Source organism: Dipodomys merriami, unplaced genomic scaffold (genome assembly GCF_024711535.1).
Source record: "Dipodomys merriami isolate MVZ:Mamm:240054 unplaced genomic scaffold, mDipMer1.0.p SCAF_3, whole genome shotgun sequence".
Taxonomy (NCBI): domain Eukaryota; kingdom Metazoa; phylum Chordata; class Mammalia; order Rodentia; family Heteromyidae; genus Dipodomys; species Dipodomys merriami.
Window position 1 is genome coordinate 66,082,220 of NW_027204492.1, and position 26,202 is coordinate 66,108,421.

General features: G+C 40.8%; 1 protein-coding gene across 8 annotated transcripts in view; it reads right to left on the reverse strand.

The window, feature by feature from the left end:
- The window catches only part of Arhgef9 (Cdc42 guanine nucleotide exchange factor 9), a 230,862-nt gene that overhangs the window by 89,409 nt on the left and 115,251 nt on the right, over nt 1–26,202 (reverse strand). The window lies entirely within an intron of this gene.

Below are 26,202 nucleotides of genomic sequence, written 5' to 3' on the forward strand. Positions count from 1 at the left end.
CAGAATGTGAATAGATACTATACAGGCATCATGCTTTTATCTCTGCTCATGAACTCCTCCTCCAGAGAAGAAAGACATTTCCAGTCCATCTCTCTTTGGATCTTCAAGGTAGCTCTAGGTCTGGAATGTGTAGAGAGTCTGACCTCAGTGGGTAAAATGAGGCTCAAACATAATTGCTTTCTATTACTTGGTCCCTCTTTCCTCCTCCTCCTTAGAACTGACCAATTGAGAGTTGGTGGTATATTCTTTAACCTCACTGCACTCCTTCCCTGGAGTAAAAGACTATAACATTCTTCACATACAATGGACCCCAGTCCTGCAGCCTCCTGCCCTCACCCACACATGATGCCATCCAGAGAGGTCATGGGGATGAAAGAATATGGCTTTCTGTGTGCCCAAGAAACTCAACATTGACACAGAATTCCTCAGTGATTTTGATTATCACCCTGTGAGATACAAAGGGAGCCAGGGTTGACTTTTTTCCATTTGCTGGATGCAAAACTGAGCAACAAAGAAATTGAGAGGTGACTTAAAGATTAGTCAGCAAGGGAGACTTAACTTGGGCTACTAGATTTCATGGACAGCAGATCTGGGGTCCACACAACAGCAGGCAAACTTCTACAACTACATGAACACACACAGGCACACACACACATACACTCACAAATGTATGTATTTATTTGTACTGAACCTGTAGAATGCCACCCATAATATTGTAAAAAAACAAAAACAAAAACAAAAAACACCAAATAGTTCCTGGTCTTAAAGAACCTGAAGGAGATTCAGTCATTTTTAGTCATTGATGCCCTTGTCTCTGAGGAGATTCATTTTTATGTTGAACCTGCTTTCTTGCAAAGAAAAGGCAATTTCTCCTTGTTCTGACCTCTGTAGAGAAAGAGAATTGTTGGTCACAGAGGAAAAAAAAGAGAATTTAAGGTCACTACCTTCAATAAAACAAATCTTTTAGAGAAGTTTCTCCTCTCCTGCCAAAGCTGGTCCCAACTAGGTGTTGCTGAGCTCAGTAAGCCCATATAGCCAAAACCTAGAGGACCATGAAGGTTCATGGCTTAAAACAATATCCTTGGAATTGGGTCAAGGATCAAAGTGTTGCTTGGCATTTATTACCAACCCTCTGCTCAGGACAGAATCTATGAAACCACAATTCAAATCCAAGTATAATCTAGCTCTAGAGACTATGCTTGTAATTTTTATGCTCTGCTGTCTCTGGATCCCGGTTTCTTCACTTATAAAATGGGGATAATTCTATACTCCCACTTGACTCATGAGCTGGAAAACACTAAACACAAGGCTGGCAGGTATATTTATTGTAGAAGTGCAATGAAGACAAATCCAGAAGGGGTTGGTGGCTGTATGTGGCCCCTATGCTCTATCATAAATGCTAACAGAAGTAAGGGAGTATTTTTCTCTCATATTCTGTTTTTTTTATTGTGAAAATACTGTACGGAGGGGTTACAACTACATGGGCAAGATAATGAGTACATTTCTTATCAAGCATTGTAGCCTCCTCCTTTGTTTCCTCTTCCCATCCCTTCCCATCCTTCCCTCACCCCCCCACCCAATCCTCCCCGCTTCCCTGAGTGTTTTCTTTAATAAACTAAATTTCAACCAGAAATTGGTTCCAGGACTTGCTTTTGTGCGGAGGCTTGATATTTAACTTGCTACAAGATTTTCATTCATTGGCACTTTGTGCATTCATTTTCCTTTCAATTTTCATTCAGTGAACTCCTACTGTGTGTAGGAATCTGCTCATTTTGATTGTCCTTACTGAAGGATCTAAAGGCCTCTGGGCACCAATTAGCAAATACCCTTAAAGCAGGATGTAAAGATGGTTAAATGCAGACAAACCTAGCTTCAAATTCTGGGCCTTGCTATTTTAAAAAGTAGCAATGATAATAGGTAAAGATTGGAAGTATCAAAGGGAAAGATCATATAGGAACTGTCAGCATGAAATAAAGATATTGAGGAGGGCACTTTCACAAAATCCAGCAAAGAATTTCAAACTGTATATTCTTTAGGCTCAATTTCTTCATCTGCAAAATGAGATAATGTCTGCATTATGGACAGGGCTGTAGAGGGAAGTGAACTTAAATGCTAGATGTATAGTGTTCAAGACAACGTCCAGTATATTATATTATATATATATATATATATACATATATGTACATACAACACACACACACACACACATATATATATATATATATATATATTTATATACATACATACTCAAGAGAGGTTGGAGGATACAGATATAGTATGGGAGTCAGAAGACATTGTAGAAACCAAGGAAGTTTGCCTTGAAAGAAAGCAGAAACCTTGAGAAGTTGTGACAATGGGAGTTGAAGAATAGAAGAGCCAAGGAAAATAAATGTAGATACAGCTGTCAACATATCATTAGGATACCAAGGATTATAGCCTCACAAAAGCCAAGCACAAAAGTTTCAACAAGGATGAACCAACATTATCAAATGGTACAGAGTTATATAAAGAAAGCCAAGGGAGAGTATTTTAGTGGTAGCTAAACCAGAAATTAAATTCTCTATTCTCAATCTAGTTTATGTTCCTTTTCTCACCAAAAGCCCTAATTCCAAATTGTCTCCACTCTTCATCCTGTAAACCCAATACAAAACCAGGAGGTGGTACTTGGTGATGCTAGCGATGCATTCAAATGATTCTAGGCTATGGCAAAATACAACTGTGTAACTTCTAACATAATACCACAGGGCATTTGGGATGCAACAGGAAATCCAGATTGGCCCCTACACAGTGAATAGGGCAGTGTTTTGAAACCTCCATTCCAAAGACCTGTCTGAATATGAATGAGTAAAAGGATGGGAAGAAGAGTCATGTCAAGCTTAAAGATGGAATGAGGTCCTATTCCTTTCAATTTAGATTTCCCAAGATGGTCCTAATTTCAAATATTATATTTCATTAATTTCACAAATATATACATTTTTTTATTAGACCTGCATGCTCTAATTTTTTTTGTCAGTTGTGGGGCCTGAACTCAGGGCCTGGGCACTGTCCCTCAGCTCTTCAGCTCAAGGCAGTGCTCTACCACTTGAGCCACAGCACCACTTCCGGCCTTTCTGCTTATGCGGTGCTGAGGAATCGAACGAAGGACCTCAGGCATGCAAAGCAAGCACTCTGCCACTGAGCCACCTTCCCAGCCCAATGCCCTGATTTTTAATCTAGAGCTATAATCACCTTACTTTGGAGGCACTGGGACTTTGAAATCTAAGGCTAATCTCTGATCAACAAGGCGTATATGTGTAACTAAGTTAGAGTGGCTAATGAAGAAATGGCAGAAAATAGAAGAGACTTGCATGTGTTAAAAAAATACATAGCAATCTTTGAGTAAAAGGCTTCTTTTTATCTCAATCTCTATAATTCTCCATAAGCATTAACATCTTCATTTCTATGGAAGACAACCTATAATATTAAATGAAGTAGTCTATGGTCACTCAGTTAGTACATATGGAACAAATTTCAGTTTCTATTTGGCTTTACTGAAAAGCTTTGCCTTTGCCAATCCAACCACAATGTCAATGTCATAAAGGCAAAGAGAAAGTCAGGCACTAGTGGCTCATGCCTGTAGTAATGGTTATTCAGGTGACTGAGATCTGAGGATCAAGGTTTGAAGCCAGACAGACAGGAAAGGCCTTGAGACGCTTATCTCCAATTAACCTGTAAAAAGACAGAAGTGTAGCTCAAGTGGTAAAGTGCCAGCTTTGAGAGGAAAAATCTAAGCAAAGTTCAAGCCCCAGTCCTGGCAAAAAGAAGGACGAGGAGGAAGAAGAGGAAGAGGAGGAGGAAGAGGAGGAGGAGGAGGAGGAGGAGGAAGAGGAGGCAGAGGAGGAGGAGGAGAAGGTAGTGGGAGAGGAGGAAGAAGAAATGGCAAAGAGATAGATCAGCCTATCCTATAAATGACCTTTAGTGGTTTTCCAATCCCCTGGAAGGCTTATTAAAGGATTATTCAGCCTCAGATTCTGAATTGGACAGCTATGAATTAGATCTTGAGATTTTGCATTTTAAACAGGTCCCCATTTAAAGCTGGTACAGAGAGTGAACTAAATAGCTCTGATGACTTTCCTAGGCTAGGGCATTTAGGGTCATATGGCATAGAGAAAAACATCCCTAGAATCATAGCCCTCACTCAGTTTTCTAGAGTTATGCCACTTGTCTTCCTCATCTTGTTCTTGCTGTCTAGCTGAACAGTACAATCCCAAAAATAGATATTTAATTGACCTGGCTGGCTGCCAGAAACATTGAAGTTTGAACATCAAGAAGCAGGATGAACATCAGAAGCTTAAAAAAAAAACAAACTGAACCACTATGTGTTGTACAGAAGAGCAAATGGGACAACTGTTACGAAGGTAGCTAAACTGGACCTGCCTACTGAGAAGCATCATAGCAAGAAAAGAAAGGACATACAGAAGCAGTGCTTACCTCTCTGTGAAGTTTTCTCAGTTTGGTACCTATTCCTTTCCTCTCAGAACAGCCCCTTCCTAAAGGGTAAGCCTGGTTCCCTTTAAGAATATCTAAAGCAAACTAGGTTTTACATTCTCTTTTGAAGTAGCCAGATATCCTTTTAATATAGCATGGTAGATAGTGCCTGGTTATCCTCTGCCAAAAGTATTGAAGAATAACTATCCTTGATTTCTGAAAGGTGTGATCGAGGCTGCCCAAATGCCAGCTAAAAGGCATCACAGGATTGAGCACTCTGAATGACATTGGGCAGGTCCCTTTCTCAGCCTCACTCTGCTTCTTTATCAGTCAAGTGACAGATTGAAATCAGATATATGACCTCTCAATTTCCTTTGAGTTCTGAGATTCTCTTGCAACTAACATTTTAGCCTTGCAAAGGACAAAGATTTTATTATTGCAGCTTATTTGGTCTTACCCTCCCTTGTGCTTGCTAGGATGTTTTTATTGTTCTCTGCTAAAGAAAATGAGAACTTGGAGCTAACTATTCCCTTCCTGAAGATAAGTCACTTGGACATTGTTAGCTCTACATTAAAGCACAGGCAAGAGCCTGTGTTTTCTCAGACTGGCTAGGAAATCTGAGGAATGGGCTTTCCACTTTGGCCTCAAACATCAATAGCGACCTTTGTGTTTTGTTCCCTTGAGAAATCAACTTTCTCTTGACATTACTTCACATTCATAGCTTGTCCCAAACATTCACCTACTTGCTACTACTTCAAATTTTTATTGTAAAATTTTATTTTTGTATGTAAAATCCACCATGTGAATTCACTGTTTTCCCTCCTTCCTAAGTTTTCCCTCTTCATTGCTGCACCTATATTTCTTTCTTTCTTTTTTTTGTCCATCATGGGGTTTGAACTTGGGACCTAGGCATTGTTCCTGAGCCATTTTGCTCAAGGCTAGTGGTCTAACACTTTGAGCCAACAGTACCACTTCCAGTTTTCTGGTGGTTAACTGGAGACAAGAGTCTCACCAAATTTCCTGCCCGGGCTGGCTTTGAACTGTGATCCTTAGATCTCAGCCTCCTCAGTAGCTAGGATTATAGGCATAAGCCACCAGTGTTCAGCCTATTTCTTTTTTCTTTGGGAGCCAGTACTGGGGCTTGACCTCAGGGCATGGGTATGTACTCTTTTTCACTCAAGGATGGTGCTCTACCACTAGAGCTATACCTCCACTTCCAGCTTTTTGCTAGCTAGTTGAAGATAAAAGTCTCATGGACTTTCCTGAGGGGGCTGGTTTGACCCACAATCCATAGATCTCAGCCTCCTGAGTAGCTAGGACTACTAGGTGTGAGTCTCTGCTGCACAGCTTGCATCTATTTCTTTTTGTGTGTGTGTTTCCCACTCAGATTTGATCCTTTATCTTCACTTCTACTATCTATTTTTAGGCCCAGCCCTCAACAATTCAAGCTGCCTCCTAACTAGTCTTCTTGGTCCAACTTCATTCTCTTCCACAAGCTACTCTTTAATAAATGCATTTTTCAAACTATCTTTGTTGTTTTCACTCTCCATACTCAAGAAGCTTCAATAACTCTCCATCATCAGTCTCTTAAAGATCTTTGTAATCTATTCTCATCTTGAATCCAATCCTTGCCTCTATCTAGGTAAGAATCTTCTTTTTTTTTCCGTGGTGCTGAGGATCAAACCCAGGATCTTGTTCATGGCAGGCAAGTACTACTGCACTGAGTTATATCCTCCAACCTGGACCTTGTATTTTTGCCAGTCTAAGTCTACCTCCATGCCTCTGATTCAATCATACTCAAGTCAATGGTTAGGTATAAGAATACTAGAGTCAAAATGTTTCTTCCTAGTTGTATGGTGATTTTAACTCATCTATTCCTTAATACCTTCCCTGATGACTCTAGCCATCATGCTCTTTCCCTCTCCCTCTCCCAGTAATTTCTACTTGGGATAAGGAAATGCCACTGGGAGCGCTGGTGGCTCATGACTATAATCTTAGCTACTTAGTAGGATGAGATCTGAGTATTGCAGTTCAAAGCCAGCCCAGCCAGGAAAGTCTATGAAACTCTTATCTCCAGTTAATCACAGAGAAAGCTGAAAGTGGTATTGTGGTTCAGTGGTAGAGTACTAGACTGGAGCAAAATGAGCTCAGGGACAGCACCCAAGGCCAGAGTTCAGACCCAACATCAGCAAAAAAAAATCCAAATTGAAGTTCAAGTTATCAACTAGAGTTCAAGTCTCCAAATAACCAGAGTATAATTGTAAATGGTAGATATAAAATACCTGCTTCATCTACAACAGACAACATGATTATTAACAGCAAAGTAAAATTCTATGACTTGAGCCCTAAAACCAGGTAAGCTCTGAGACAGATCATAGCAACAAAGTTAGAATCCCTGCCAGGGGAAGAACATGCTGTGTGACCAAATAAACTGTTTATGTAACATGTACCCAGGTGCCCTACAGGCCAATCCATTGAGGTCAGGATTTATGGCTAGGTAGCTTCTGGGGCAGGCTGGCTTTTTGCCACAGATCTGCACATGGTGATTAGAGAAAGGAGAAGAGATACTATGTGAGAAAAACATACTATGCATATAAAGAAAATCACAAGAGTCGCCTTTTCTTTTCCCTTCAGTCTTAACAGTTCATACCTGTCTGATTCCAGCTTCAATCTGGTTGTAACTAGAGACGAGGCAGGGAGCTTGGAGAGCTGTAGGTCCCTGAGTTGGTATAGCTCTATTTTGTATACTATAGCTGTGTCTTGTTCTTCCTTTGGTTCTACTTGGACCAATCACAGGAGCCTTCATTTTTCCTGGGCTATGACTTGAAGCCCAGCCTTGGAGCTTCTTGGGTAGAGGTGGGGGTAGGGCTCCTTTAGGTTTCCAGAAGCAGGGAGGAGGGGGCTAGAACTACATGAAGAATCTGTCCTCCGTTCCTCCCACATGCATAGCTCTATACTCATCAACACCACAGCCAGAGGGTGGGTGGGCAAGGCAAAAAGAAGAAGGAGAAGTCATTTTTTATCCTTTTGACAGATGTCCTGTTAAAAATCTTGTAAGAAAAGGAGGACTGTAGGTGGGGGGAGGAGCAGGGGAGGAGACAGGTTGGAACTAATGGTTCTAATGTCCAAATGTGGCCATCTGGCCATCTGGTCTAAGGTGGCAAGAATAAGAATAGCATTTAGTCAGAAGTACTATGACCTGTTCCTGTATCTGAAGAACATGGCCGTGGAATGCATTTCCTAAGAGAATGTAAGGTCTCCTCGCACTATAACTTAAGAGAGGAAATTTGCATGGAACCTACCCATCAGAAAGTGGAGGATAATTTCTAGTGCTTTATTGATTTCCCTCTGCCTGTTGGAACCTTGTGAGAGAAAGATATCCAGATGCACCTAACACTTTAGTCACCATTAAGTCTTTTTTGCTTTGTATGGTAAAAATAGTGTACAGAGGGGTTACAGTTACATGAGTAAGGTAATGAGTACATTTCTTATCAAGCATTGTTACCTCCTCCTTTGTGTTTCCCCTACCATCACTTCCCTCCCCACCTCCCCAGTGTTAAGAGTCTTAATGCTTAGGAGTGGACCATGTTTCCTTTGACAAAGTCCTGCACAGTCCTGGGGTTCCACCACACATTTAGTAAATGGTGGATAAGTGGATAGCAGGGGCATTCAGTGAGCAATGACTGGGTTAGGCCCCAGGGACTCAAAGTGGCAGATATGGTTTCCTCTCAGACCTTGTTAAAGACTTGGAGTGACACTAGCTAAACCGAGGCTTCCAGAGAGGATAAAAGAGAAGCAAAATCAGACCCACCTAGAGGGCCCTGGTGAGATGGCACCAGGTCTGGTTATGCAGGAAAAGTTGTTTTGCTTGTAACAAAAGAACTTCAAGTAGGTCAGCCAAGCTTATATAAAGAAGCATCTGCCTGTCTGGGCTAGGTAGAGGATGGGGAGGTGGAGAAGGGAGAGGACCCAGGACAAAGTATCCAATAAGATGTCAGAGCTTGGATCTGCTCTTCTTTGTCTGGGGGTCTAAAGCCTGAGGCAGTGGGTTATGCTCAGAGATGATCAGGATTGGAGATGTCCAAGAGCTGTCACAACTAATTTGGGCCTGCATTTTACAAATAAGCAAACAGAGAACAGTTGATTAAGGTGTCAATGTAATGAGTAGTAGCAGAGCTAATAAAAAAAGACTATGGTCTTTTGGAAGGATGACAGTCATTTTTTTTTGAACTGTACACATCAACTCTTAAAAACAAAACATTTAGCTGACCTTTTCATTAAATAATTAACTTGCAATGATAGACGTGTTAATCTGCTCTGCTATTGTAATCATTTTAACATTTATAGGCAGAACACTATGTTGTAAACTTTAAATATACACAGTACTTTTTAAAAACAAGAAAATATGTATCCTGATATCTATATACCATTTAATATAGCATGTGCTTCACAAAAATCTCCACACAATAGAAAGTTGAAAACACTAAGATTAACAATTTAATATATAAAGAATTTCTAGTATTTTATCCCTGCATTTCATTTTAGAGATCATTGCTTTAAACAGTTTTTGGAACTCATTTCTTCCACAGCTCTGTACAATTATACTTTTAGCACTTCAACTAGCTCTGGTCTATCCATACCAGGTCTGATCTTTCAGGGGACTAATGAGTAAGAGCACCTCCTCCTGAAGGTTGAGTACACACTTCCAAAATCCCCCTCAAAATCGGATATCTTTGTTTAGGAATCTCAAATTCAAATATAAATGCATTTTAGTAGAAAAACAAGGGATAGGAAGACTAGGCTCCAGGCCAACTGGATTACTGATTGGTTATGTAAATTTGGGCAAATCTATCCTATCCAGGTAGCTGAATTAAGTTATTTTAAATGGAAAGCTGAGGTTGTCTTGGCTGTTGCCAGCTTCTGAAACCAAGGATTGATTAGAGGGAGGGGAGACAGAGGAGGGGGGAAGGAATCTGGAGAGGGATAGAGTGGGGCAAAAAAAAGTAAGAAGATTAAAAAAAACTATTTAAAAATTTTGTCAGGGGCTAAACACACCCAGAATAGAACTTGAAATAGAAAAAGGAAGGAACATTGCAGAAGCCTAGTTAAGGCCATTGGGTTCAATCCACCTTTAGCTTCTATCAAAAAAGTTAAGCAGCATTTCTTCCCCTTACTATGCATACTACAGTTGCTAAATTGCCTTCACTTTTATGAGATCAGTAATTTGGAAATACGTAGAGAAAGGTAAGGAAATATGCAGCAGAATGAATAAGTTTCAAAAGCATTTCTCTAAAGGAGAAAAGCCATCTACGCAAGCCTACATACTTCATGTCTTTTTTTTTAATGACCTTCTAGAATTGACACAATTATAAGCTTTGGCAGTTATCAGAGGCTGAATTTTGCAGAAGGTGTTAACTGTACAAGCATGTAAAGGGAATTTGGGTGGTAATGGAAATATTTGGAATCTCAATTGTAGTGGTAGCTAAAATGCTACCAAGGTGTCAAAATGCACTGATCTTCAATGAAAACATTTTAGAATACGTGCATCTCAATAAAACCATCTTTAAAAATTAAAAAAAAGAAAGGTAAGGAAACCAAGACCTAGACAAAATAAGTAAAAAACCCAGATTTTGCTGAAGTGTGGCTCAGCATTAGAGTACATAAAGATCTAGGTTTGATCATTTGCACTGAGAAAGAGAATGGAGAGAAGAGAGGGAGGGGGGAAAATGAGGGAGGAAAGAAAAGAAGGAAGGAAAAAAAAGAAGGCCAGACCTTCTGATTCATGGCCCAGTAGTTTTCCTAATAAAGGACAGTTAACAGTTATTAAATAACGGTAAGCATTCAATGATTACTCAATATAAAGGACAAGTTTATGCATATACTAATATTTCATACCAAGTTAAAAAATGAAGAAACCAAAATTTGAGAGATGGTGATTGCTGAGGCCACACATGGCCAGAACCACATCTTCACACCTTTAAAAAGGTACAAGCTAAGGAAGTTAAATAAAAGAATCTCCACAGTACATAGAACAATTCGCATAGTACATTACCATAAAAAAGGAAAACTAATTTATTTATTTATGTACCTAGAGGATATATTTCTGGGAGGATTAAAAGGTGATTTCTGCAGAGCGGACAAGAGTAAGTGAGAAGTTTTTAAATATATATCCTCTTGTATATTTTGATTTATTTTGCCCTCACACTAATAGCATATGCCTGTAATCCTACTTACTCAGGAGAGGCTAAGATCTGAGAATCAAAGTTCCAAGACAGTCGAAGCAGACAGATCTCCAATTAATCAGCAAAAAGCCAGACGTGGATTAAGTGGTAGAGTACTAGCCATGAGCAAAGAAGCCAAACTAAAGTGTAAGGTCTTTAGTTTCAGCAAAAATAAATACAATTAAATAAATGAAAATCCTTAGATGAGGCATCCAGGGTCAAGTGAGATAAAGAAAAAACATGGCTAATTATAATGTACTTTGTGATTTTTTTTTGTTTCTTTTGTATGCTCTTCCCTCTGGTATAATCCCTGTTTTCACTGTATTTGATTCTGGTGCCCTGCATCTTGTATGTACATTTTTCTAATTTGGGGAGGGGAAGAGAAATAACAAAAAATGCTGAAATAAGTATACAGGATGACCCATTGTAATAATGAGATGTACAAGACACTATGTTGAAAATGAAGTTTACAACTTGGGGGGGGGAGGGAGGAGCTGGGGAGGTGAGGAGGGAAGGGATGGTAGGGGAAAAACAAGGGAGGGGGTAACAATGCTCTATAGGAAATTGACTCATTACCTTACCCATGTAATTGTAACTCCTCCGTACAGTATCTTTACAGTAAAAAATATAAAAAAAGAAAACACATAGCTATTTCTTGGTAGAGAGATGGCAGCCAATTCTTCCCGATGTACCTCTCTTGTATCTCAAACTTGAAAAAAAGAAAGTGCGTCTCCTTTTTTGTCCTTCAGCCACTCCATCCCCCTTGCTTGTCCACTCCTCTAAAAGGACTAGAATTGTTGGCACTCCCCAGTTTTGCTGAAGGTAGAGGAGGGGGGTGCTCATCCTTGGGCTTGAACTCAGGGCCTGGGTGCTGAGTTTTTTTGCTCAAGGCTAGCTTCTAATCTCAATACTCAGATCTCAGCCTCCTGAGTAGCTAGGATTACAGGTGTGAACCACTGGCACTGGGCAGTTTTTAACAGCAAACGTGAAAATAGAAACAAATTGTACTGGGTTCTACCTCAGGTAAGACAGAAAATAATGCATTGGCAGTATGACAGATGAAGAGACACAAAAGGCCCTTTCCCTATTGCCTAGCACACAGTCTTTCTCTGTGATCACCACATAGCTTCAGTGTGCCCACCCTTCTCTTTTCTGTGCTCAGAATGGCAGAAAGAGGTAAGCTGGAGATGTCTAGGAAATTTGGTCCAAATTTGGCCCAGGAGTCTTTGGTGTACAAAGGAAGAAAAGAAGGGAGAAAAAAGTAAGACCAATTGGGTTTTAATGTCCACATTTAAGTCAAATAAGAGAAAGCTCAGATGGTCTTTAAGGACTTTCTCAGCCTTGGGTTTTGGATCTTAGCCCTCAAGAGTTGGCAAAATCTTCCAAAGATCAGAGTTCTCAAATGTGTTTCCTCAGATACCTTCCACACAGGGCTTCTGTACTCAGGAAGCTGTGAGAAGGTGGCGGTGGCCAAGGTGGGCCAAGGGTCTCCAGGGATCCTCCTGAAGTAGCTTAAACAGGCAGCACAATTCCCTCTTAAAACAGCTTAACATCTTTCCCAATGCTTCACTGCTTCCAACTGCTTCCTACGTGCAGGAGACGAGTGAGACGTGAGCTTTTGTGGAAAGGAGGAAGGGTCAATCAGTGTGCCTCTAGTGAGTAAGCAGGGATAATACTAGGGATGGCTGGAGACCAGAAATCTATCTATCCCCTTCTTACTGCATGACAGAGAAAATTTCTAAGCTTTTACATATATTTAATTAAGCTGTTACTTCCTTTAGCATTAGAAATCATTGTGTGGTAGCTTGGGGCCAGAGAGTACATTTAAAATTTTTTTTGTTTCTCTATGTGTGCACATGTTTATATACACATACACATATGCTCATGTGCATGCATGTTGCCAGTACTAGGATTTGAACTCAGGGCCTCAAGCTTGAACTCTTAGCTCATTGGCTAAAGGCTGGTGCTCTATCACTTGAGACACACCTCCATTTCCAGCTTTTTGGTGGTTATTTTGAGATAAGAGTCTCTCAGCTTTGTCTATCCAGGATAGCTTTGAACTGCAATCCTCTGATCTCAGTCTTCTAAGTAGCTAGGATTAAAGGGGTGAGCTACTAGTGTCCAGCCATAGAGAATACTATGTAATACTATGTCCTCAGATTTATTTCTCCCTTCTCCCATTACCCTACCTGTAAAATGGACACAATAATGGCTTAACAGAATGTTATAGGGAAGTGAGTACAAGCTTCTTGATTATCTCTAAATTACCTATGATTACAACCTCGATGAAATGTTAATATTCTCAGGAACAACATTCACTCAACATATGTGTATGGATATTAGGACCTATATATCCTAGCTCCTGACCCCTCTCTCAAAAAGCAGATGAAATGGTAATGAATACAGTTAGAATAACTTACTCTCCTGGGGCCATAGCTGGCATCTTAGCCTGCTACCTCTGGCAGGAGGCAGGTACAAGCATCCTGGCATTCCTTTTGCCAGTTTAGGCAGATAGCTTCCTTCCCTCACACCTGGATTCATGAGGAGCCCAAGCTATCTTACCATCTAAATATTACAAAACTTTTTTTTCCTCAGGAGGTCTAACGCAGCATTGAAAAAGCTGGAAGCCTGTGGCCCTCAGCTGTAATTCTAGCTACTCAGGAGGCTAAACGTGGAGGATCATGATTTACTAGAGACTCATCTCTAAATAATCTGCAAAAAAAAGTCAAAAGTGGCTCAAGCACATCAGCCTTGAGTGGAAAAAGCTACGAGAAAGCATGAGACCCTGAGTCAGGCCCCAGTACCAGCACAAAAAGAAAAGAATATCAAGAAAAACATCTATATGGGTGGGAGTAAACCTGGCCTGATCCTATGAAGATGTTTTCCCTTGGCCTCCATTTTAGACTTTTCCTTCAATGATCAGGCCCATTTCTGGTGGTTATTAAAACAAGATTTGTATTGGGAAGATGTGGTTTTGTGGAGAACAAGTACATCAACTCTTAATATATCCAAGCCTTGACATCATCTTTGGGTAATACTGCAAAATTTTCCAGAGCCCTAAGAACCAGACACAAAAGGGGAACCTAACTGTGTCATAGCCTAAGAACCTGAACTCATGTCTACTGACTTCAAGTCCAGAGCTGGCAAATGGTCACAAGGCTGTCACAATCAACAATAACCCAAAATCTTCAAAGCTCTGAAACTCAAAGGAAGTCTTGACATACCTTGATTACCTACTTCACTCTTTCCCACTCTTTACCCAGTCTAGGGCCCTCTGCTTTTCAGTTCTTGCCTTTAGTACCAAGGGCCAGAAAGGCTTCCCCAGGACACCATGACCTGGTTTCTAGCTTGAGGAACTCTAAAAATAGCAGGTCCTCATTAGTGGGGCCAGATGGTCCAAGCTGCTATGTCTGGGGGCTGGGTTGTGGTCATTAAGGATACTGTAGACAGTCTAATGCAGATGATATCCAATGGGGTTTACTTTTATGTGTCCTATCACTTCTCCCTCCCATGTACAATTTAGACATATTTGGTTGGGTCCAAGTTATTTCCTTCCCAAGAAGGAACCTTAATATCTTATTACTTTAGGTTTTCTACAGTACTACTTCAATCATATCATCTTGCAATGGTTTGTAAATGGACTGGAGGATGAAGAGGCCAGGCTCACTCTTTGCATTGCTCAATGCCAATTTTCTTTCTCCATTCTTTGACATATATATCCCTGTTACCTTACATCAGAAGGTTCAGGTCTAAGCCTGTTTTCTTTGTGGATCCTGCTATGATACACACCATCTTTAGCATGTTATGTCTTGACTAACAGTTGTGAGGCTTAGATGAAGAGTGGTGGTGAAACATCTTGGAAAAAGCACCTATGGCCACCAAATTCAGGAAATTAAAGAAATAAAATCTGAAACGAAGTTCTTTGTTCCTGCTTCAATTTGGGTTGATCTATGTATTTTGAAGGAAGGATGTTAGATACAAACATGAGCTCACCAGCCTCTCAAGCCTAATTTCAAGAGTAAAGAGGCCAGAGAAAATTGATGAAGGCCTACCAGCTGGGGCCAGTGTCCTGTCATACCTAATCATAACTATTTAGAAGAAAGGTACAGCTGAATGTCCCTAGGGGTAGGAAATGCTCTGCCTATGGGTATCCAGGGCATGTGAGTATTGTCTCAAAGGTGTACTCAAATGTATTTCACTTGGAGAGAGCTTTATTTTCCAAATGCATTCCTAAGAACATACTTGGAAAATCCCTGATACTCAGGGAAGTATATTTCTACAGGGTAATGGAAGAGGCAATTTAAAAGCTGCTTTTTTCTGGGCCTGTGAATTTCCTAAAAGCTGGACACTCAATTCCTCCCCACCTCCCACCCCACATTTTGCATCTCTGCTCTTTGATCCTAGCCATTCCTTCCTGCAGTCACTTTTCAATCACCTTGGGCTCCAGGAAAGATTAGGTTCACTAATAAACATCTTGTGTAAAAAGGCAAACTGCCCCTCACCAAGCAATGCTTTCTTATCATCTTGAAAACAGTCTAAAACTAAGGAGACTATAATACTCCAGGTAACTGCTCCTCTTCTCCAGTAGATAATGACTTCTCAAAAGACAATGACTGAGCTAATAGTCAGCCAGGTCACATCTGTGATTTGGGATTGTTTTTCTTCCAGTCCTTCTACCTATTTTGATCTGTGTCCAATGTCTGTACCCCAAGAAGATAAATAAAGGTGTATTGAAGTGCTGTCTTCTCATGGTTGTCATGTAACCAATCTATTTTCTAGGCCTTTCACCATGTCTCTTTATTTGGCATATGGGTGAATGGCTGCACCTAATTTGGGACTTCTGGACTTTAGGCCTGGAATCTAAACACTTGGCTTGAGTGAATTTGATCAAGATGCATTGTACTCATAAAGTGCCCTGTTGAATTGAAACCTCTTTGTAAAACTACTTAATGTTTAAAAATTAAAATTAATAAAAAGAAAAAACTTGGTTTGAGTAAGAGCATATCTAAGCAGAGATCTGAGTGTTCCATGTATATATAGATATACAATTGTGCCTTAGATATATCCATGTGTGTTCACACATGCAAATGTTGTATAAGAACACCTCTTGTATGTCTCTGTATTTGTATCATGATTTTGCTGAGAATTTTCATGTGCGCAGGTACCATTTGTATAACAATAGATATGCCTCAAGTATGCCAATGTGAAAATGTGTAAGTGATTTGTATGTACATGTGGGTAGAAAACATGGTTAGGGGCTGGGAAGGTGGCTCAATGGTAGAGCGCTTGCCTTGCATGCATGAGGGCCTGGGTTCAATTCCTCAGTACGACATAAGCAAAAAGAAAAAAGCCGGAGGTGGCACTGTGGCTCAAGTGGTAGAGCGCTAGCCTTGAGCTGAAGAGCTGAGGAACAGCGCCCAGGCCCAGAGTTCAGGCCCCACGACCAGCAAAAAAAAAAGAAAGAAAGAAAGAAAACATGGTTAGATAATAAGGCTGAGTCAATTTTTTACCCCAACAATTTCTTTCTAACAGTTTTCCTTCCAAATACATAGATCAATCTGAATAGACGCAGGAACAAAAAACCTAGTTACAGATTTTATATATGTAACTTCCTAAATTTGGTAGCCAGAGATGTTTTTTCCAAGATGCTTCATTACCACTCTATTTATCTAAGCCTCACAACTATGAGTTAAGTAACCATAAGCCCAACACAGAGATAAGACAAGGACCAAAGAAGAACTCAGTCCTTGGGCTGCTTTTGGCCTCTCCTTATAACTCAATTTTCCCAGGAGTACTGTGAAAGTGGGTTCAATGTGTTAGTTCTTTTTCACTCTCTTATAGTGACTTCTCAGGTTGAATATCATGCGTTAATTCTAGGAGAAACCAGATATGTAGATTAGGACCTGCAGATATAAGCAAGCTCTTGGTTGCCTTCCTACACCTGCCAGTCATTCCAAATTCATTTTCCTAGTGGCCCACATAGAACTGGAATAAAAGGGATAAACATAGCCTCAAAGATGTACAATCCTCACCAAAGCCCAGGCAAAATAACACATGGTTTATCTAAATCATTCTTCTTTATGCTTTGAAATGACTGTGGGCGCTAGTAAGAGTAATGAGCCAGCTTTGAAGCTCAAGGCATACACTTCATACACAAGACCAGATAAATATGTGAAAAGAAAACAACCAAAGCAGAGCAAAAAGGGCTGCAGAATTTAAGGCAGCTTTTTTGCACTTATCAAGGTTTCTCATGCATTCCTAGATAATAAGATATCCAGATGGATTTAACATAGATCAAATAGATGAATCTGAAGTGCTAATTAAAGGTTCAATGCCAACCTGGCCAGAGTTATCTAATGTCATCTATCTAATTATCTCTATCTTGACTAACATGCCTAGATAGAAGCAAAGTGCAAAAGGCATCTTGGTTTTTCAAGGGGTAGGTACTGGGGGTTAAAATTTAGGGCCTTGTGTGTGCTTGGCTGGCACTCAACCACTTAAGCAGTGCCTCCAGCCCTACTTTTGGTTTTTGCTGGATATTAATATATATCAATATATAATATTATTATATCATATACTTTCCTGCCCAGGCAGGCTTTAAATGGTGATCCACTGGATCTCAGCCTTCTGAGTAGCTAGGATTACAGGCATGGGCCACTAGTGCCTAGAAAGAAAGCATCTTTTGAAATTCTTGCTCAAAGCTATCCAGTACTGGCAGATTGGTGATACCTAATATATGCTATGCTCCTCCTAGCACATCACTGTCTTTAAATAAAGTAACACTGGGCTGGGAAGGTGGCTCAGTGGTAGAGTGCTTGCTTTGCATGCCTGAGGCCTTGGGTTCAATTCCTCAGCACCACATAAGCAAAAAGAAAAAAGCTGGAAGTGGTGCTGTGGCTCAAGTGGTAGAGCTCTAGCCTTGAGCTGAAGAGCTGAGGGACAGCACCCAGGCCCAGAGTTCAGGCCTCACAACCGGACCCCCCAAAAAAAAAAAAAAAAAAAAGAAGAAGAAGAAGAAGTAACACTAACCTAAATCAATGAGCTTCAATGGATGAGCTTCAATTTCCTTAGCCACAAGATGGTCAAACAATATTGGCCTTGCCTACCTTATAGAGTTATGAAAAAAATCACTGTTAGGAATAGAAAACTATACAATGGTTATCTCCATGACCTGCTCACAGAGCAGTGACACATTTCTAAACATAATGACAAAGATACAGGTAGAATATCATTTTGTTCTACATAAGATCATTGGTCAAAAGACTGATTTTTTAAATACTTCTTAATCATATTATGAAAATCCAGTAGTACTCAAGTCCTAGCCAGGACCTGGAGGCCAAGGACTGGTTTGTATTCGCCAAGTGCCTTGGTAATTCTGGCCTGATGAATTTGAGAAGGCACTAAATAAAAACTATTAATTTGGGCTTTCTTCCAAGCTCCTTTTTTAGCTTTACAGGAGATAGGAAGAGAAAGCTGGTTTGCTATTCATAGTAACATGGAGAAAGGAGCTGGGAATAAATAAAAGAAATCTTTTTTTTTAATCCTATATCTTTCCAAGGGAAAACAGTAACAACAAAAAAGAAAGAGTCCTCTGTGCTATGACAGAGACAACTGAGGTACAAAGACAAAGGATTCCTTCAAGGTCACTCAGTGACTAGCTTCCAATCTGTAGCCCCTCTTTAATTGTGTGTGTGTGTGTGTGTGTGTGTGTGTGTGTGTGTGTGTGTGTGTGTATGTGTGTGTTGGTACTGAAGACTGAACTTAGGCTCTTGAACTCTTGCTTAACTTTTTTGCTCCAGGTTGATGTTCTCTGACTTGAGCCACACCTCAGCATTCAGCCTTTATGCTAGTTAATTGGGCAAAAGAATCCGAGACTTTTCTGCCCGAATTGGCTTCAACCCGGGAACTTCAGATCTCAGTCCTCTGAGTAATTAGGATTACAGGCATGAGCTACCAGTGCCTGGCCAGCTCCTATATTTTTATGGAGGACCTACTTGGTGTCAGACCCCTCTGCCATTACTTATTTCTGTCTCAGTGAGGTCTCAGGGATTACCAACCCCAATTTATAGAAAAGAAAACTAAATCAGAGAGGCTGATTTGCCTAAAGTTGCAGATTCCTAGTTCAAGAACTCTGGTTTTCATCTCACTATACAGGCTCCTCAGCCACTTCTGTAGGGAGGAAAGACCAGAGTGGCTTGGATCTTCTCAGGGGTCTACTAATTCAAATCCTTATGAGGTAATATACTAGCTCTAGCAATACTATATATTTGGGCCTGGTTCCCCAGTTTACACAGTGAGAGGATTAGACCCAGGATAGCTGTAGCATCCCTTTTATAGAAGATGTCTAGATGAATTTAAATTATACCGTACCTTCCAGAGCATGAGCCCAGACAAGCAAGCCGAAAGCAGCTATATGGCGATGAGTCTTTGAGCCTCATTTTTCTCATCTGTGAAACTGAGATGATCTCTTCCCTATCTGCTTTACAAAGCTACAGAGAAGTTCAAGTGAGATAACCTGTGAAACTCATTAAAAAGTATAACACTGTGTTCAAGACGGAGAGTCAAGAATCAAGTAAATATCCACTAGCCCCAGTTGTTTTCCTCTAAATCCATGTTGAGAGCCTATGCATGTTCTGTTTAATAAATGTTCTTGAGTACTCGTTTGTAGGATAAGCCTCTCAGCTGGTTTCAAGGTCCAAAAGAAATTAATAAATTCCTCTACTCCCCGTAGGTCCTACAGAGAAAGCAGTGTCATCATTTGACTTCTGTTCTGACCTCTCCCACCATGCCAGACTATCAAAGACCCTTGTAGAGATACCTGGTTCCTCCTGTGCCTCTATCCTAATGCCAAAACACCCAATGCCCAGCCCTCTTACCAGCCAGGATAGTTCACGGAGGGAGGAGGAAGAGAGTGGGTAGAGAAGAGGTTGTGGGAGGTTCAGCTAAAAGTAGCTGCTGCCTTTAGGCACCACATTCTGAGGGGGTGGGGGTGGGTTCTTAGCACATCCTTTCTGAAGCCAGCTAGGCATGAAGGTGCATGGCATCCCCTCCTCTAATGAAGGCAGGCAGGCGAGGAAATCAGCTGCCAGAGCCATTCTCAAAGCTGGCTATGGATGTACTGGTCTGGCCTCCTCTGGGCCCCTGAGGGTGATAGTACTCAGCACAGGGCTGGATCCACAGCTCCTTGCCTCAGGAGATCTAATGTGGCCTATAGGAGACTCTTGCTGTTATCTCCATACCACTGCCTGGCACCCTAAGGGCTGCTGACAGGCCTGCTTCTCTCTGGAAAGTTACATAACACTCGTTTGCTGCTCTTAATTCTCCCAGCCTCTCATCAGCTTTCTTCAATCAAATCTGAAAGAGTATTCAGGCCTCTGATCTAGCCAAGAAATCATAGAACCAGAAACCTATTTAAGAATGTAACAAAGCCGGGTGCTGGTGACTCATGCCTATAATCCTAGCTACTCAGGAGGTTGAGATCTGAGCATCTTAGTTTGAAGCCAGCTTGGGCAGAAAGTCTGTAAGACTCATCTCCAGTTAACCACAAAAAGCCAAAAAGAAGTGGAACTGTGGTTCAAGTGGTAGAGTGCTAGCTTTGAGCTGAAAAAGATAAGGGATATTGCTTAGGCACTGAATCCAAGCCACAGTACTGGTACAAACAAGGTCTCATAACCTGACTTATGTAAACTACTTATAACAAAAGCAGCAGCAACAACAACAACAAAGAATTCAGGGGAGAAAAGGTAACAAATTATGGTAGGCAAGGGCCTAATTTGAAAAGTCAGGCTCTCAGGCCCATTACTGAAACCTTGGGCTTTGCCTTAGTCTCCTCCATTGTAACAAAGGAGTGAGGCAGTGTGCTGTAGACCTGCCAGATATATTAATTTGCTAATAAGTAATTTTCTGGGGAGCCTAGCTACTTCAATGACAGGTTTGCCTCTATAATGTATCCATAGTATATCTATAGATGTCCCATCTCCTATGCATTAGGACTGAACTGGAAGAGCCATCCCTACTCCATTGACCCACTTCTTTAGTCTACATAGTCAATATGTTTGCTTGAACTTTGGGCTGTTGGCCTCTATCCCAGCCCATTTCAAACAGACTTACTATGATTTATCCTCTTTTATGTAAAGTTTCTTGCTATAAGTTCAATTGAAAAGATGGCTTTTCTATTGAAACAACTCCTCAGTTTAGTGGCAGTTTGGACAGAGGTATCCAAGTGGGAAAGGCTTTGATGAGAATCTATCAACAAAGCTGGGTGTCAGTGGCTCATGCCTGTAATCCCAGCAACTCAGGAGGCTGGGATCCAAGGATCTCAGTTTGAAGCCAAACTATGCTGTAAAGTCCATGAGAGTCTTATTTCCAATTAAATAGCAAAAGATTGGAAGTGGAGCTGTGGATCAAATCATAGAGCTCTAGCCTTAAGCAAAAAAGTCAAGGGACAACCTGTGTTAAAGCCCCAGTACTGGCACACACACACACACACACACACACACACACACACACACACACACACACACCTGTCAACAAACTGGCACACACACACACACACACACACACACCTGTCAACAAACTGGCACACACACACACACACACACACACACACACACACACACACACACACACACACACACACCTGTCAACAAGGTATGTAAAGAGCCAAAGCTTGAACCTAGAGGTCTGGAGGCCTTTTCCAGTGCAAATCTGCCTTCTACTATGCAGGCACAAGTTTCCAACTCTCAATCTTGGTACTTAAGGCTGAAATTCCAATCCTTGATAGGGGCCTTGCAATTAGTAGAAAGCAGTGATAAAAGCAAGAAGGAGCTGCACTCAGGCACATCCATCTCTTAACCTTTCTTCTTTTTTTTGGGGGGGGGTCGGTCGTGGGGCCTGAACTCTGGGCCTGGGCGCTGTCCCTCAGCTCTTCAGCTCAAGGCTAGTTCTCTACCACTTGAGCCACAGTGCCACTTCCAGCTTTTTTTCTTTTTGCTTATGTGGTGCTGAGGAATCGAACCAAGGGCCTCAGTTAACCTTTCTTCTTCAAGGTTTGACCTTTTCTCCAAAGTCTAGCCATACAAACCCACAGTGAAGAGTAAACTGGAAGCACTGAAGAATATGTAGTAACAAGACAGCTGGGTTCTAGATCAGACACCATCACTTCCTACTGTATAACCTTGAGAAAGTTGCTTCATTGCCTGAGACTCACTTTTAGGTTTGAGGGAAAAAATCAATGAAATAACTAGGGAACTGTAGAGATTCTTCTTCTTTCTTCCTCCTCCTCCTCCATCTCGCCACTCCTTCTCCTCGCCCCCCCCCATCCTCATTCTCCTCCTCCTTTTTTTTTGCTGGTCTTGGGCTTGAACTCAGAGCCTGGGCACTCAACCACTTGTGCCACGGTGCCAATTTGGATTTTTCTGAGTAGTTTATTGTAGATAAGAGACTCATGGACTTTCCTGCCTGGGCTGGATTTGAACTATGACCCTGAGTAGTTGGGATTACAGGTGTGAGCCACAGGTGCCCAACTGGGATTCTTCTTATTATTTGTATTATTATTATTATTATTAGTAGTAGTAGTAGTAGTAGTAGTAGTAGTAATAGTAGTACTTTTTTGTGTGTGCTAGTACTGGGGCATGAACTGAGGACCTAGGCCTAGTCCCTTAAGTTTTTCACACAAGGCTGGTGGTCTATCACTTGATCCATACCTCCACTTCCAGTTTTTGGCTGGTTAATTGGAGATAAGATTCTCAAGGACTTTCCTGCTTGGGCTGGCTGTGAATTGCAGATTCTCAGATTTTAGCCTTCTAAATAGCTAGGATGACAGGTATAAGCCACTGGCAATAGTAGAAGTATTATTAACAGTGAAGACTTCTTAAGACACTTTAGGATGGGGCTCTTCCTGGACACCCCAAGGTACTCCCAGACCTATGAGACTCTGTATTCTCTGTTATTCATATGACATGTCTCTTTAACAAGCTAAATATCAAATTGGTACAGTACTGTTATTCAAATAAGTAAGGACTCCCTTCTTTGGGAGTCAGTGTTTACTCAAAGACTAGAACAGGCCTAAGATAAGTATAGTCAAGAAGGCAAGGGGCTGGGAAGATGGCTCAGTGGTAGAGCACTTGCCTTGCATGCATGAGGCCCTGGGTTCAATTCCTCAGCACCACATAAGCAAAAACAAAAAAGCCAGAAGTGGTGCTGTGGCTCAAGTGGTAGAGCACTAGCCTTGAGCTGAAGAGCTGAGGGACAGTGCCCAGGCCCAGAGTTCAGGCCCCATGACCGGACCCAAAAAAAAAAGAAGGCAAATATAGGACTGGAGTATGGCTCCAGTGGTAAAGCACTTGAGTTCAAATACCAGTACAGAAATAAAAAGAACACAAACCTGCTACCCCATAACCATTCAGTGTCTCTAAACCTGCTTAATAGTAATCTTTGAATTATCTACCAGTTTAAAATAATAGCAATAATAATATTCAGCATTCATATTAAATATTAATCAAAAAGTGAGCATAGATTATCAGAATTGGAATAAAACTTTGAAGCTATCTTATCTAACCATCCTTATTTTGCAAATGAGGAAAAAAAATTCACACAGAACTAATTTGTCTGATGTCAACCAGCAAATGAGTAGAATCTTTCTTCCTTTTTTTTTGGGGGGGGGGTGGTACTAGGGCTTGCACTCAGGGCCTTACACTCTTGGCTTGTTTGTATTTTACTTCAGTGCTAGGGATTGAACCCTGGGCATCACTCATGCTAATCAAATGTTCTTCCCAAGCCCCACTTCCTGTGCACTTTAAACCACCTCTAAAACATTTATAGTGTGAAACACAACACAAATGCTATGCAAATAGTTTCCTTACTGCATTGTTTTTTAATGTGGTTTTATTTCTGTGTTGTCATTTAACTTTTTTCCAAATATTTTTAATCTGTGGATACAATAGAATCTATGGTTCTAGGACACTGACTTTAGTTTAAATCCAAATAGGTATCAAGCTACTCAAGTTGAATCCTTCTTCAAATAGTCACAAGCCTCTAGAACTCATCAAGCTGACACAATTTCTGGAATAAAATCTTAACATCTGTGAATCATGCCTATTCACATGTGTAATAAGCCAGACTCAGGCTGAGCTAATATTTCCTTTGTACTATTCCAGAGTAGTCATTCTCACCCCTGGTAAAACATTCCTATCACCTCAGGGAGCTTTTAGAAAAATATTAATGGCAGGACCTCACCATGCCCAACTCAATCAGATCTCCCCAAGAGATTCTGTGAATTGTTGTTAGTCCTGTTAACTCCCCAGGTGATTCCAAAGTATAGCCAGGGCAGAGAACCACTGTGGAAACAATTCAGGCAGGCAACAAGGCAGTTTCCTGAATTCTCGAGGCAGATGATGAAACACATTCTGTTTTAAAGCTACATCCATCATGTCCCACTTTTTCCAAAGAAAGGGAAACGCTACACATAAACAACAGTTATGACTGACTTTCAGCCACATTGTAGGCACAGTTAAGAAACATCTGGGCATTGAAAGAAAACAAGAAGCCCTGGAGCTGGCAACCAGATTTACCAGAAATAAGATGCTAAGTAACATACACTGCTTTTTCTGATGGGACCATGGGTTTGGCAGATGATAGCTATGAATGGAACATATCTTGATGCCCACTGAGCACAGAACAAATCCCATATGATGTTATCCTATGGAAAAGTATAGCTTAATGGAGTCTACACTAGTTGACCCTACATATAAAAATAACTGGCTCCAACTCTGAGAATGTGCTGTTGTCAGATGCCAGAGTAGCATTAACCTCATCATACTGAACACTTCTTTGAATCAGCAACATGACTAATACATATCCAGTTTTCAAATGATGCAATGCTAGAAGAAATTGCTAATCTGTTCTTTGAGATGAAGAAACAATTTTAAAACCCCCATGAGGCTAAAAACAATAGACAAACCAAATAGTTTAATTGATACAATGCTAGAAGAAACTGCTTATTTCTTGCACAGCATGAAGGAAAAAAACAAAACCCATAGAAAGCTAGAATAATGGACTAAACAACAACAAAAAAAACCAAGTTTAGTTCCAAAAATCTAAATTGTTTCAAAAAAGCCAACTTTACAAGAGGATTATACCAGACAGAAAAGGGTTTAAATCTTTAAGCACAAAGAGTTAAAGCAGTGGTTCTTAATCCTGGTTGCATTTTTAAGTTACCTGCAGGCATTTTACATTTTTAAAGGCTTCCTGAAACATCCATGCTAATTAAACTAGATTCTTTCAAAGTACGACCTCACATAGGTATTTTAAAATCATCCCCCAGTGGTCTGGGGGAAGTGAGGGTTGGTCTGGTCAGTGAAGGTTGAGAAGCAACAAAGTCTGAATTGTTAGACTTTCACAAATAAAAAGTCTCTTCATCTGGGCACTAGTGGCTTGCACCTGTATTCCTAGTTACAGGAGGCTAAGATCTAAGGCTGCAAGTTTGAAGCCAGTCTAGGCAGTGAAGTCTGTGAGACTCTTATCTCCAATGAACCAACAAAAAAGCCTTAAGTGGAGCTATATTCCAAGTGGCAGAAAGCTAGCTTTGAGCAGAAAAGTTAATGGACAGTGCTTAAGCCCTGAATTCAAGCCCTAGTAATTAATACATGCACACATGTGCAGGTGTACAGACAGAAACACACAAAGTCCCTTTGTACTTGATCTTGGTCAAGTCAGGTGGTATATGGAGGAGCACCAACAGTTCTAGAAAGGAATTTTTTTTTCTATGTTTGCTTGTTTAGGTGCTTTGATCAAACCCAAGGCCTTGAACATGCTAGACAAGCCTCTATCACTGAGCAATATCTCTATTCCTGGGCAGCACAAATACAGGAAAACATGTGCATTTCAAAACAAAACAACTGTATCAAAACTGCAGTCCCCTAGCTACTCAAGGGGCTGAAATCTGAGAATCACAGGTGGAAGCCAGACCAAGCAGACAAATCCATGAAACGCTTATCATCTCCAATTAACTAGCAAAAAACAAGAAGTGGAGGTGTGACTCAAGTGACAGAGCATCAGGCCCAAGCAGAAAAAGCCAAGCAAGAGCTGAAGGCCCCGAGTTCAAGCATCAGTATCTGCATGTGTATGTGCATGTGCATGTGCGCAAGTGCGTGCGCGCACGCACACACACACACACACACACACACACACACACACACACACACACACACACACACATCACACAAAAAACCCCAGCAGTTCCTCTGATACATTCTGTATTTTAGGCTTCAACAAATCACACTGACATTTTTACCTTGAAAATCTCAAATAACAACTTTTTTCTCAAGACTGATTAAAGCAAACTCATCTATATTCAACACAAAAAGGAGCCTTTTATGGACTAAAGAACTCTGCTCAAAAGTGCTATACAAATAAGATATATTTAAAAAGCACTAAAAATGTAAGCATGTAAAGCCAAGGAAGCTAATTTGACTTAAGGGATGACTCACAGACACCTCCCTCACCATCTGACCCC